Source organism: Schistocerca cancellata, chromosome 4 (assembly GCF_023864275.1).
Source record: "Schistocerca cancellata isolate TAMUIC-IGC-003103 chromosome 4, iqSchCanc2.1, whole genome shotgun sequence".
NCBI lineage: Eukaryota > Metazoa > Arthropoda > Insecta > Orthoptera > Acrididae > Schistocerca > Schistocerca cancellata.
In genome coordinates this window covers 779451756-779466558 of record NC_064629.1, presented here as the reverse complement: position 1 = coordinate 779466558, position 14803 = coordinate 779451756, and the positions used below count along the sequence as shown (strand labels likewise).

General features: G+C 41.7%; 1 protein-coding gene across 4 annotated transcripts in view; it reads left to right on the top strand.

Moving 5' to 3' along the window:
• Nucleotides 1–4718: 4718 nt before the first annotated feature.
• LOC126184628 (SCY1-like protein 2) overlaps nucleotides 4719–14803 on the top strand; it is a 179263-nt gene continuing 169178 nt past the window's right edge. For all 4 annotated transcript variants that reach the window (XM_049927100.1, XM_049927097.1, XM_049927099.1 and 1 more), the window contains exons 1-2: nucleotides 4719–4806; nucleotides 4910–4976. The gene's annotated coding sequence lies outside the window, so the exon portion shown is untranslated. The remainder of the gene's footprint in view (nucleotides 4807–4909; nucleotides 4977–14803) is intronic.

Below are 14803 nucleotides of genomic sequence, written 5' to 3'. Positions count from 1 at the left end.
TCTTTATTTCACTTTCCCAAACAGAACAAAACTGCAGATTGTTGAGCAGTGTACTTCATTACAAATCTTGTTCACCGTCCTTCAAAGATAATTAGATAACTATAATTCGTAAAATAGTTTCTCGTTCCATATATTATTTGTACCACATGCTGAAACTCATGTAAGGACTTCCAATAGTATGACCTTGGTTCGCTGAGAGGCCATTTGGAGCGCTACAGTTTTATGTGTCCTTCATCATCTTGTTATCTTACTTGGTGATTTAAAGTACTCCCAATTTTTTGTTTCATAGTAAAAAGAAGCTACTTTCATTGAATTGTGTTTCTGATTACAGCTGCTTGTGTATATTCCATCATAAATACTTGTGTTTTTCTTTCATATGAAATGGAAACTGCTTTTGACACGTGTTGTATGGACTCATGTATATTTGTTAGTGCTTGCAAATCCGTGTGTGAAGGATTCGATTTAAATGCATTGTAAATATATTGCTCATATGCTACTTTCTTCTTTTGCATCCATTTTCCATACTTCTTCACATTTAATGGTGAACCCCACATTAGCAGCTTTTGGCAGAATTGGTATTCAACGATAATACATGTCTCCAAAAGAGAGTGTAATTGTGCTTCAAATGGTGTTTCTTTTTGCCAGCAAGAGCCATGCATTTTACAGTGATTTGCGAGGGTATGTATGTAGTAGTAGATAAGTATCGCTTCAAATGGCTCTGAGCACTATGGGACTCAACTGCTGTGGTCATAAGTCCCCTAGAACTTAGAACTACTTAAACCTAACTAACCTAAAGACATCACACACATCCATGCCCGAGGCAGGATTCGAACCTGTGACTGTAGCGGTCGTGCGGTTCCAGAGTGAGGCGCCTTTAACCGCTCGGCCACTCCGGCCAGCAGATGAGTATGCTTTGTAGTCTTAGCAACTTGAGCATTCTACCTTGCAAATTCTAAAAGTGCAATGGTAGTTACGAAAATTTATTTACGTGTTGTTAACAGGTACTACAGGCAATATGATTTAGCAGAAATCAGTATACTGTGATCATCCTCTAACTCCAATGAAAATTTCTAATGCATCTGTTATATGCCAGGTAATACAAGAAAATATATGTAAAAAAGTAATGTAGAGTACTAACAGTATACTTACAATGGCTTTAAATCGAGCGGTTCACATGGATTCGTTAAAAGTAGGAAACAGACATGAGTTTATAGAATTACTTGCAACGAAACGAGGTTCTGTTTTATATGAAACAGAAACAAATATGAGGGATGATTTATCCCACCCAACACTGTGTTATGGATGCAAGCAAAAAGTATGGAGAATACAAGCAATATATGTGCAATGGAATTTAAAGTGTGCAATATACACAAGGAAGTGTTAATCAGGAACAGAATGTGATGAAACCAGCTTCTGAATTAAATTAGTTGATTATCAGGTTTTAACAAGTGCTGAAGGGCAATTATTTTCATTAGACAATGTCCACAAGCCAAAACTGCAATATTGGGTTTTACAAAGAAATAATTTTACAGTCAAAAGGTGACTATGGTAACTTATTGGGAGTTAATTTTTGACCAAAGTTTCTCAAATATACTACTCTGTAAGGTCAGAAAGCGTTTCCAAGCAGAAACTTTACCACCAGGCTACAACTCATTTCCCTGAGATGTGGCAAGCAAGTATCAAAAAGAACTCTGAAATAATCACATGCACATGTAGAATAAATGTTTAACACTGATGCAAAATATAAAGCTGAATCACGTTTTTTAAGGACGACAGAAAATGTTGTTTTGGCAAACTGATCTGCCACCTCTTCATTTAGACTGAATACACTGTTAAGCAATGACATAGTCTTCTCCTACATTGTTCATCTGCTGCAAGGCCTTGATCACATGATTCAAATGACTATTTCGTTGAAACTTCCTGGCGGATTGAAACTGTGTGCTGGACCGAGACTCGAACTTGGGACCTTTGCCTTTAGTGGGTAAGTGGTCTACCATCCGAGCTAGCCAAGCACGACTCATGCCCCGTCCTCACTGCCTTACTTCCACCAGTACCTCCTCTCCTACTTTCCAAACTTCACAGAAGCTCTCCTGCGAACCTGCAGAACTAGCACTCCTGGAAGAAAGGATATTGCGGAGACATGGCTTAGCCACAGCTTGGGGGATGTTACCAGAATGAGATTTTCACTCTGCAGTGGAGTGTGGGCTGATATGAAACTTCCTGGGACATTAGAACTGTGTGCCGGACCGATACTCGAACGGGACATTTGCATTTCTCGGTCATTGGTAGAGCACTTGCCTGCGATAGGCAAAGGTTCCGAGTTCGATTATCGGTGCAGCACACAGTTTTAATGTGCCAGGAAGTTTCATATCAACGCACCCTCCGCTGCAGAATGAAAATCTCATTCTGACTGTTTCGTTGTTTGATGCAATAGTTTGGTTGCTGAAGACACTTGATTTTCTTCCAGTCTTGCATGTTTCCTTGACACACAGTGTACTAATCTTGATATGAACAACAGCATCATAGGATGGTGCATCTGAATTAAGGGGTATGTTTTTTTGGCAACACCAGATAATAAACAGGTGCATGAAATTAGCATTTCATGTCAAAGGTTTTGATACATATTTATTTTTATTACTTTCTGGAGCAGCAGTTCCCAAAATAAAGAAAACTCTTCTAACATAATAATTAGCACAGAGGAGAATAACCTTCTTCATGCAAAAAGAATTGTGATGCCTAAGATTTTAACTGAATATTTTTTGTGTAGTCACAACATCTCTTGTTGGATTATCTCAAGGGTAAGCATTTAAGTAAAATATACAGTGTACAAACAGCTGCTGCAGCCTAGCTGCCAACAGCAAAAGTAATCAAATTTAACACCAAATTCTGACAAATAATTATAGACTATAACATTACACTAATTTACGAAAACTGTAGTGCAACTTACATTCTGCATGCATGAGAGAAACGATGAAAAAACTTTAAGACTCTGATATGGGCCCATGATGTTGAACTTCTATCAAATTGTGCTTCACAGAAACACTCTGAACTTATTGTTATGTATTCAACTGGTGTGCTGTATTTCGTTGCAAGGCCTTAATACACAAGCTTTTCTATGTGTTGTGCCTTTTGAACTTATGTATTGTAAACATAAAGGTCATTGACTGAAAACATCGAAATGAACAGTCTGTATTTAAACGTGATATTGGCTGAATTGTTTTAGGCCAATTTACACAGACCGTCACGTCACAGCACTAACATATCGGAGTATATTCACACTGTCACGTTACGCCACATCAGTTCCTTTAACTCAGTACCGAACGGTAAAATTAAGGTTATTGGTTACCACCTTTGATTTTAAAAAATCGCAATATAATACCAGAATTGGACAACTAACAACAATAAAGTTTATTAATGACCAAAGCAAACTTCTGAACATATGTTTTTGATCAGTTTTGTGTGGTTAAGGGCTGAGAAGTCAAACAACATTTCAAAATATTAACATTTATTTACTAACGAAAATATGTACTCACACACACACACACACACACACACACACACACACACACACACACACACCAAACAATATTTGTAGGAGATTAAATAGATCCTTTCCATTATGGTTTCTTCCTTATGTAACGAATGACGTTATAAAACTCTGGGTTTTTCTGCTTCATTAAAGCTCACTTTTTCACTTAAAATATTATTTAGTGAAAATTGTTTCATAAACTTACAGTGTTCTTTACAAAGAGTGTACGTGTCAGCTCTTTAAAACATAAATAATTTTTTGCTTTCACATATCTGGCCTCTCTTGTGGAAGACCATTCAATGGAAAAATTATCCATGACGACTTGGAACATTTGGAATTTTACATGAGAACAAAGCACGATTGTAAAATTAAGTTTAAGCAAACGCAAAAGCACAATGTCTACAACTTTGACATGAATGAGCGCAGTGAAAATTGATGAACTTCCGATCTTAATAGACGACGCCACCGTCAGAATTTTCTTCTTGGGAAATATTGACCAAACTTGACGCGACTGTTCATTGATGACCTTCCTAAATGCCGTCATTTTAAATGCAATATGGAATGTTTTGATGTGACGTGTCATCACGACCAGTGTGAATTGGCAGTCACCTATAGAAAGTTCAGTAACCGCAGGCTTTATATTTCTCTTTGTGAATCCATAGATTAAGTGAGTAATCATTTTGAATTTTAATGAATAACACTGCAATCCGCACACGCAATTCACAATGCCTTGGCCGATTGCGTAAGTCGCTGGCCTAGCCTTCCGGCGTATTGGCATCTCTTTCGTTTGGAACTTCCTGCCTCCTTCGACCATAGATATTTATGGTCGAAGCTTGCCTCCCACAATTTAAAGGCGTTTATGGACCAACGAGTTTAAATTTATACTGTTGTTAAAAGACAGTTGTTTCCACAATTATCTTTTGGGACAACAATCGAGTGGCGCCACTTTGGTTGCATTTGAAAATCTTCCTTAACTGAATTAGTCTACTGATTACTGCAAAATCACACATTAAGATTAATATTAGTAAAGTATCCCAAGGATCATTTTTTAATGGTTACAGTTGAATGCGAGGAAAAACGTGAGTAATTTACGCATATATCGACTTCTGATTAAGCCGCACGTGTGTCATTTTTTTAGAGTGTAGTTGTTTATGGTAGAAGTGGTTCAACTTTGCATTGACTTTGGATGCAACTGTCAGTGATGTTGAGCGGGCGTGTTAGTATTTGAGCTGCGGATCTGAGCGTGAGTGGTTGTGTGTTAGTGTGTTATCGGTGTAGTAAGTACAAGACGCGAAATATGTAGAATGTTTGGGGCATATTTAAATGAGAAAATCTTTTCTGCTTTTTATTGTTGTGTACTGAGATAACTATATGTTACAGGAATGTTGTGTTTGATTGTTTCACTTGTGCGAGGATATTGAAGAGGTGTCGATCAGTGCCAACAAAGGTTTGTTAAACGCAGAACTTATGCTTTAAAATTCTCTCTTTAGTTGCACTTTCCAGCACTTTATAAATACAAGTTTAACAATTGTAAATGATTTGTTTAAATGCAGTTTATTGCGTGGTTAGGTGTAATAGGGGGATGACAAGGGAATTTTTGTAATTAAGGTGGGGGGGGGGGGGGGGGTGAGGAAACTTTTGTTTACTATATATACTACAGCCATATTACTATGTTAGATTACTTATCTCTGAACAGGTGGCCCTTGTAGCTCCTGTGTTATCACTACTGTGATATATTGTGCGTGTAAATTCTAATAACACATTATAGCAATTAAAACGGTTGGTATCATTATTCATAAATAACTGGTAATTAGTAGACGTTCAGTCGAATTGCCTGCCAAATAGCATAAGATCATCCAATCGAAGTACTGAAGTGCTCAGATTTCTTTAGCATGCAGTACTATCTGCAACGAAAATAAGCACGTACATTTCGTTAGTCTGTTGAACATGGCCGTTGTAGATGGTTTTATTAGCTGAAGCTTTCTGGTAGAGCTCATGTGATTTGTGTTAATGTAGAACACATCATTTGTTAAAGGTGAAGACATTTTTTACTACCCTGCTTAATATGGTCGAACTTTACAGTACTTCCAGAGGATCAGTTGGGTAGTTTTGTTGTCTAAGAATGTGTCTGCGTCATCATTGAATGAGTGTTTATGCTCATCTTGGAAAAAACGATATATTTCCATCATTATTTGATTCCATAGAATCTAAGAGTTGTAAGTACTGTTTTGTAGACGTTTTGATTCCTGACATATTTACTGCTGTGATATTGTTGCAATCATTTGCACTCACATTGTGGTTATCTGAGCTTTTCTACTGTATGTCTTTATATATTGTGATTAAGTGCTTGTTCTGTTAAGAGACCATGGAAGGAAATTAGTTTTTAAATGATTAAATACTGCCAAAATTTTTATTAGTGAGTCTTTCTTGTAATTTTCATTGTCTTATCACGTGAACAGAGTAGATATTTTTAAAAATACGCTGTACCTTAACAGGTAGCTCCTGTGTTTCACTTTTAAAAAGGGTAATTGTCTATTTATATCCAAGAATGTATGATAAAGTGAGGGGATGCAGTGGGTAGCACACTGGTGCACATTTGGGAGGACAGTAATTCAAATTTGCATTGGACCATAAAAATTTAGGTTTAGTGATATCCATAAATCACTCCAGCCAAATGCTGGGATGGTTCTTTTGAAAGGACATGAGATTTCTCTCCCTATCCTTCAAGCTATCAGATTGTGCTTCATCTGACGTTGCCGACCACTCTGGCCAAGCAGTTCTCGGCACTTCAGTCCGGAACTGTGCTGCTGCTATGGCTGCATGTTCGAATTCTGCCTTGTAGATGGATGTGTGTGATGTCCTTAGGTTAGTTAGGTTTAAGTAGTTCTAAGTCTAGGTGACTGATGACCTCCAATGTTGATTCCCATAGTGCTTAGCCATTTGAACCATTTTTCATCTGACACTGTTGTTGATGGGATGTTAAACCCTAATCTTCATTAGAGATATATGTTCCAAGAATAATAAAGTTGCACATTTCTTCCCACATATGGTAACTATGCTAAAATACTGTGAATTTTCCTGAAACCGTATTTACTGTTGCAAGTGGTTCCCTCAGTTTGTTGTGCCATTCAAATTTCAGTAGCCTCATTTTAATATGTACCTATTGTTTTGAGGATTGATACAGATCACTTAAGCAGAGGACACTAGCTCAATTTTAGCTGAAGTGTGTAAGTCTTTCCTTTGAACTTAAGTCACATGCGCAGTACTTCGGTTAATTTTCTCATGGGACTGTATTAAAGACTGCTGTTTCAGTTTTAATCCATACTCGTCTAAATTTTTAGTATGTTGCTGAAGAACTCGTTGATCCAAATTATCACAAAGTTTGGCAGATTTCACTGTGCAGTATATTCCTTTCGCACCCACCCCTCAGACATGAACTAAGTGTCAGTGAAAATAGTTTTTCTGTATACCCTATACTGGTTTCAAATTGCTATAGGCTGTTGGTGAAGTAGTTAGTGTTAAATAATTTACCCAGGAATTGTGTGAAGTGATACACACTTGACATTTGCAGTAACACACTCTCTTCCCACTGCCACCCAAAAAGATCCTCATTCAGCCTCTACATCTACATGGGTACTCTGTAAATCACATTTAAGTGCCTGGCAAAGGATTCATCGAACCACCTTCACAATTCTCTATTATTCCAGTCTCGTATAGTGCGCGGAAAGAACAAACACCTATATCTTTCCGTACAACCTCTGATTTCTCTTATTTTGCTGGGGTGATCATTCCTCCCTATGTTGGTCAGTCTCAATAAAATATTTTCGCATACGGAGGAAAAAGTTTGTGATTGGAATTTCGTGAGAAAATTCCGCCACAACAAAAGACTTTCTTTTAGTGATGTCAGCCCATTGCCTGTATCATTTCAGTGACTCTCTCCCATATTTCACAATAATACAAAATGTGCTGCCCTTCTTTGAAGTTATTCAGTGTACTCCGTTAACCCTATCTGGTAAGGATCCCACACAGTGCAGCATATTTCTAAAAGTGGATGACAAGTGTAATGTAAGAAGTCTCCTTAATAGATCTGTTAAATTTTCTAAGTGTCTACATCTACATCCATACTCCGCAAGCCACCTGATGGTGTGTGATGGAGGGTACCTTGGGTACCTCTATCTGTTCTCACTTCTATTCCAGTCTCGTATTGTTAGTGGAAAGAAGTGTTGTTGGTATGCCTCTGTGTGGGCTCTAATCTCTGATTTTATCCTCATGGTCTCTTCGCGAGATATATGTAGGAGGGAGCAATATACTGCTTGACTCCTCAGTGAAGGTATGTTCTCGAAACTTCAACAAAAGCCCATACTGAGTGTATCTTGTAGGGTCTTCCACCAGAGTTTATCTATCATCTCCGTAACGCTTTCACAATTACTAAATGATCCTGTAACGAAGCCCACTGCTCTGTTGGATCTCTCTCTCTATCTCTCTCTCTATCTCTCTCTCTATCTCTCTCTCTATCTCTCTCTCTATCTCTCTCTCTATCTCTCTCTCTATCTCTCTCTCTATCTCTCTCTCTATCTCTCTCTCTATCTCTCTCTCTATCTCTCTCTCTATCTCTCTCTCTATCTCTCTCTCTATCTCTCTCTCTATCTCTCTCTCTATCTCTCTCTCTATCTCTCTCTCTATCTCTCTCTCTATCTCTCTCTCTATCTCTCTCTCTATCTCTCTCTCTATCTCTCTCTCTATCTCTCTCTCTATCTCTCTCTCTATCTCTCTCTCTATCTCTCTCTCTATCTCTCTCTCTATCTCTCTCTCTATCTCTCTCTCTATCTCTCTCTCTATCTCTCTCTCTATCTCTCTCTCTCTCTCTCTCTCTCTCTCTCTCTCTCTCTCTCTCTCTCTCTCTCTCTCTCTCTCTCCTCCCCCCCCTGCCCCCCCCCCCCCCCCCCCCCCTCCTATCAACCCTATCTGGTACGGATCACACACCGATGAGCAATATTCAAGCAGTGAGCGAACAAGTGTACTGTAACGTACTTCCTTTGTTTTAGGACTGCATTTCCTTGGGAGTCTTACAATAAATCTGTCTGGTGTCTGCTTTACCGACGATTAATTTTATACGATCATTCCATTTTAAATCACTCCTAATGCGTACTCCCAGATAATTTATGGAATTAACTGCTTCCAGTTGCTGACCTGCTATATTGTAGCTAAATGATGAACGATCTTTCTTTCTATGAATTCGCAGCACATTACACTTGCCTACATTGAGATTCAATTGCCATTCCCTGCACCATGTGTCAATTCGTTGCAGATCCTCCTGCATTTCAGTACAATTTTCCATTGTTACAACCTCTCGATATACTACAGCATCATCTGCAAAAAGCCTCAGTGAACTTCTGATGTTATCCACAAGGTCATTTATGTATATTGTGAATAGCAACGGTCCTACGACACTCCCCTGTGGCACACCTGAAATCACTCTTACTTCGGAACACTTCTCTCCATTGAGAATTACATGCTGCGTTCTGTTATCTAGGAACTCCACAATCCAATCACAAAATTGGTCTGATAGTCCATATGCTCTTACTTCGTTCATTAAACGACTGTGGGGAACCGTATCGAACGCCTTGCGGAAGACAAGAAACACGGCATCTACCTGTGAACCCATGTCTATGGCCCTCTGAGTCTCGTGGACGAATAGCGCGAGCTGGGTTTTACACGATTGTCTTTTTCGAAATCCATGCTGATTCCTATAGAGATTTGTAGTCTCCAGAAAAGTCATTATGCTCTAACATAAAACGTGTTCCAAAATTCTACAACTAATCAATGTTAGAGATACAGGTCTATAGTTCTGCACATCGACGTCTCTTCTTGAAAACGGGGATTGCCTGTGCCCTTTACCAATATTTCAGAATGCTACGCTCCTCTAGAGACGTACGGTACACCACTGCAAGGAGGGGGGGGGGGGGCAAGTTCCTTCGTGTACTCTGTGTAAAATCGAACTGGTATCCCATCAGGTCCAGCGGCCTTTCCTCTTTCAAGTGATTTTGTTTTTCTGTCCTTGTCATCTATTTTGATATCTACCATATTATCTGTGTAACAATCTAGAGAAGGAACTACAGTGCAGTCTTCTTATGTGAAACAGCTTTGGAAAGACATTTAGTATTTTGGCCTTTAGCCTGCCATCCTCTGTTTCAGTACCATTTTGGTCACAGTGTGGACATTTTGTTTTGATCAGTCTACTGCTTTGACAACAGACCAAAATTTCTTAGGATTTTCTGCCAAGTCAGTACATAGAACTTTACTTTCGAATTCATTGAATGCCTCTCGCATGCCCCCCCCCCCCCCCCATACATACATACACTCACTCACTCACTCCATTTTGCTTTGCGTAATTTTTGTCTGCAACACTTTGGCTATGTTTGTTTGCTGTGAAGTTCCCTTTGCTTCCGTAGCAGTTTTCTAACTCTGTTGTGCCATGGTGGCTCTTTTCCATCTCTTTACAATCTTGCTTGGCACATACTCATCTAATGCATATTGTACAATTGTTTTGAACTTTGTCCACCGATCAACGCTATCTGTACTTGAGATAAAACTTTTGTTGATCCATCAAGTACTCTGAAATCTGCTTTTTTGTCACTTTTGCTAAACAGAAAAATTTTATTTCTATTTATGGCTGAAATCACCGATGCTGTAACCCCTTTATGATCGCTGATTCCCTGTTCTGTGTTAACTGTTTCAAATAGTTCGGGTCTGTTTGTCGTCAGGGCTAATGTTATCACCACAGGTCTGTTCTGTTTACCTGCTCAAGGTAGTTTTCAGATAATGCACTTAAAATATTTCACTAGATTCTTTGTCCCTGCCACCCGTTATAAACATTTGAGTCTCTCAATCTATATCTGGTAAATTAAAATCTCCACCCAAAACTATAACGTGGTTGGGAAATCTCAAAATATTTTCCAAATTTTCCTTCAGGTGTTCTGCCATAACAGCTGCTGAGCCAGGGGGCCTGTAGAGACATCCAATTACCATGTTTGAGCCTGCTTTAACTGTGACCTTCACCCAAATTATTTAGCATTTTGGAGCTCCATCAATATCCTTTGATGCTATTGCACTTTTATTGCTATAAAACCCCCCCCCCCCTCCCCCTTTCACTCTCCAGCCGGTCTCTGTGGTATACATTCCAATCTGAGTTCAGAATTTCATTGCTGTTTACATATGGTTTCAGCCAACTTTCCATCCCTAGTTATATGTTGGCGTTGCGACCATTTATTAATGAGAGAAGTTCTGGGATATTTCTATAGACACCCTTGCAGTTTACTATTACTACATTAATACTGTCATTCCGTTGCGTTTTGCCTACTGCTATCTTTTCGCATCTCGGGAGGTGTCTTGTTAGACCTAGGGAGGGAATTCTGACCTTAAAAAAACCCACATGTGCACTCCACATGTACTCCGCTACCCTTGTAGCCACTTCCTGCGTGTAGTGCATGCCTGACCTATTCAGGTGGACCCTAAATTTATCCACCCAATAGCGGAGGTAGAGAAATTTGCACCCCAGATCTCTGCAGAATCGTCTGAGCCTCTGGTTTAAGCCTCCAAACCATCGGACCGCGATTGGTCCTGGGAATGGCACTACAGATAGTTGGCTCAGATTCCACTGCGTGAGTGAGGCTTTCTGCCTTCAATTCTGCCAACCCAGACAGCAGGCGTCATTGGTGCCAACAGGAGCAACAATTTGCAGTTGGGTGCACCCAGTGCTCTCTATCGCCGCCAACAGGGGGCCTCCTCCACATCTCGGATGAGATGCCCTGGCAAGCAGACAGTGAACACTGGCCTTCTTCCCCTACTTTTCCAATATTTCCCTAAGGGGCTCCATGACCCGCCTAACATTGGCGCTCCCAATCACTAATAAACCCCTCCCACTGTGTGCCTGCTCAGACCTTGCTGAAGGAGTGGCCACATGTCCACTCGCAGGCAGAGCAGGCAATGCCACATGGCCAGCCTCCATATTGACCCTCCGCCTCGTGTGACGCAAATGCCGTTGAACCTGCCACTCCCCTTGGGGAGAGGGTGGCCCAACCGTGCCAGGTACCTGCGAAGATGTCTAGACAGCAGGGACCGTGGATGAAACATGTAACACCTGGGGTGTACCATGCGACGCACCAGACTTCCCACTGCCGCTACATTTGGAGGCGTCAGCCTGAAGACGGCTGACAGCGGCCATCAGCACATTCAGCTGTTTGTGAGCAGTGATCGCTTCTCCTGCATCTGTACACAGCAGTCACACATCCTATTCAGCGTAAGAAATCAACAATTTACTTTAGAGAGTTAAGTAATCAACTTTTAACTATACTGCTATTTCACTAAAGGTAGCTAATAGCAGACTGTGGTTACTAGGCACTTCTTGTTGGAAACAATGAAAATAAGCACTGTCTCTGGACTGTATTCAATACAAACATGAAATCTATGGAACACTATTACTGGTATTCGAAAATTAAAGCTGCCAGTAAAATGCAGTCTTTGGTAAGCCTTCTTCACAACATTTTCTATGTCTTACTTCCAATTTAAGTTGTTCGTAATTGTAATTCCTAGGTATTTAGTTGAATTTACAGCCTTTAGATGTGACTGATTTATCGTGTAACCAAAAGTTTAATGAATTACCTTTAGCACTAGTGTGGATGACCTCACACTTTTCGTTATTTAGAGTCAACTGCCAATTTTCGCACCATTCAGATCTCTCTTCTAAATAATTTTTGCAATTTGTTTTGATCGTCTGATTTCGTTAGTCGATAAAGGACAGTGTCTTCTGCAAACAATGTAAGACAGCTGCTCACATCATCTCCCAAATCATATATATAGGTAAGGAACAGCAAAGGGCCTATAACACTACTTTGGGGAATGCCTCTTTGTTTTATTTGAATTTCATATCGAGCATTACAAGAAGTGCTCATTTTCGGAAAGAATAAAATCCTCTTGTCTGGGAAAGTTTCCTTCGTGAGGACCAGTATGCCCCCCTGCGGGTTCGGTGGTAAGAATAGGCCCGCAGTATTCCTGCCTGTCATAAGAGGTGACTAAAAGGAGTCTAAACTGTTTCAGCCTTTAATGTGATGGTCCCCCTATGGGGTTTGACCACTACCTTCCCAAATTTTCTGTTAGTGCATACCATTTGGGGAAGGATGCCTTACATGGTGCATTCTATATCCATCTTGCCCTAAGATCTGGCCTATTCATTATTGTCATGGAGTTGGACTTGCACTTCCGGCCACATTGGCTGCAGTGTGTTCCGGGTAGCCTACATTCCCTCCGTTGTGCACTTCCATCTTTGCTTCCTTTATTAATGGATATTCGACACCCAACAACCAGCACGGTAGCAAGTCCGTTGTGGTGGGGTCGTCATGTACCGTCTTGGTGGTAGCCCCCTGACTACATAGGGATCGCTCTGCTGATGCCTGAGCTGCTGCCTCCCCACGTATGCCAAGGAGTAGATGCCTATCACTCTGGGGCATCGGGACTCCCGGCAAAGGCCATCCTGCCAGGTGGTCTTTGCTGTTGCTAGGTAGCGCCCGTGGGGAGAGCCCCTGGTCGGAGTGGGTGGCATCAGGGCGGATGACCCGCAATGAAGTGTGGTACATCATCTCTCACTGATGGGCCTCCACCAGCAGTCTCTAAGTTATCGAGGCCTAACCTCAATGGCAAGAAATACGAACCAAGGTCATTTCCCTCCCTGGTCACTCCATGGGAGGAACGTATGGCTAAAGAAGGCAGTGGAGACTATTCACCCCGGTACCTCATGTGTAGGCGAGTTGATGGAGAATCATTTGTCGACGAAGACCCAGTTTTTTGTGGAGCATTTAGAGGACAAGTTTGTTGTCCAAAATGTGCCCTGGTTCAGTTCTAATCAAAACAGCATCCTCTGCCCAGCTACAGAGGTTGCTCACTTGTGACAAGTTGGGGGATGTTTCAGTTAGCATCACGCCCCATAAGTGTCAACATGGTCCAGGGTATTATGTTCCACAGGGATCTTCTTCTACAGTCCAACAATGAACTGCACGCCAACCTAGGAGACGAGGTGTTCACTTCATCCTGCATGTCCATCGGGATCCGAGGGATAATGAGGTAGCCACTGGTGCCTTCATCTTGGCCTTTGAGGGTGATGTCTTACCCGAAAAGGTTAAGGTGATGGTTTACCGTTGTGATGTGAAGCCATATATCCCTCCTCCGATGCGGTGTTTTAAATGCTGGAAGTTCGGGCACATCTCATCCTGCTGTACTTCCGGCATCACATGTTGAGATCATGGACGTCCTTCGCATCCCAATACTCCATGTACCCCACCTCCTATCTGTGTTAACTGCGGAGAACACCATTCCCCCTGTTCGCCGGACTGCCGGGTCTTCCGGAAAGAACGGAAGATAATGGAATATAAGACCCTGGATTGCCTGACATACACCGAGGCTAAACAGAAATATGAGAGGCTCTATCCTGTGCCAATGACGTAGACCTATGCCGCTGCTGCAACAACGGTTCTCCCATCATCACATACAGTTAGCTCTAAGATCGGTCAGCATCCACTGGCCCCTTTGATTGTGAGGGGGCACTTCACTCCCTGTTGTTCCATCTACTTCAGGAGCAACACCCCCCCCCCCTCCCCCAACCATCGGGCATGCCAGTCCCCACTTCTAAGCCGGAGAAGCGTCCGTCTTCTTTGGCTTCTCTCGCTCGGCTCGGAGGGCATCCCCTGGGTCACTCCCTTCCCAGGTTCCTACCAGCGGCACAGCAGACACCCACCAGTGGCTGAAGAAGCCACAGGTCGCTGGTCATCGAGCTTTGTGCTGATCTTCGGTCCCAGAGACTGACTCCAATAAGCTCTCCCAGCAACGGCAACCTAAGGAACAGCGAGAGAAAGCGAAATTGAAGACCTGTAAGACCAAGGCACCTGCAGTGGCACCTACTCACCGCTACCTACAGGCTCTGCGTCAGAGGATGAGGTAGCGATTCTTGTCTGCTGAGGACCTTGATCTCGCCGGTCCCTCAGACGCAATGGATAGCACTTGCACAGGTGCTCCATCAGAGGCAGCAGGTGACCCAGTGGTGTAATCTGCCTGTCCAGTCCCTTCACACCTTTCTGAGCCATGGACAATATCATCCTCCAGTGGAACTGCAGAAGTTTCTTCCAACATCTAGCTGAGCTCCGACAACTTATCAGCCTTCACCCTTTCTTTTGCATTGCTCTTCAGGAAACTTGGTTTCCAGTGATGCGAACCCCCGCCCTCCGT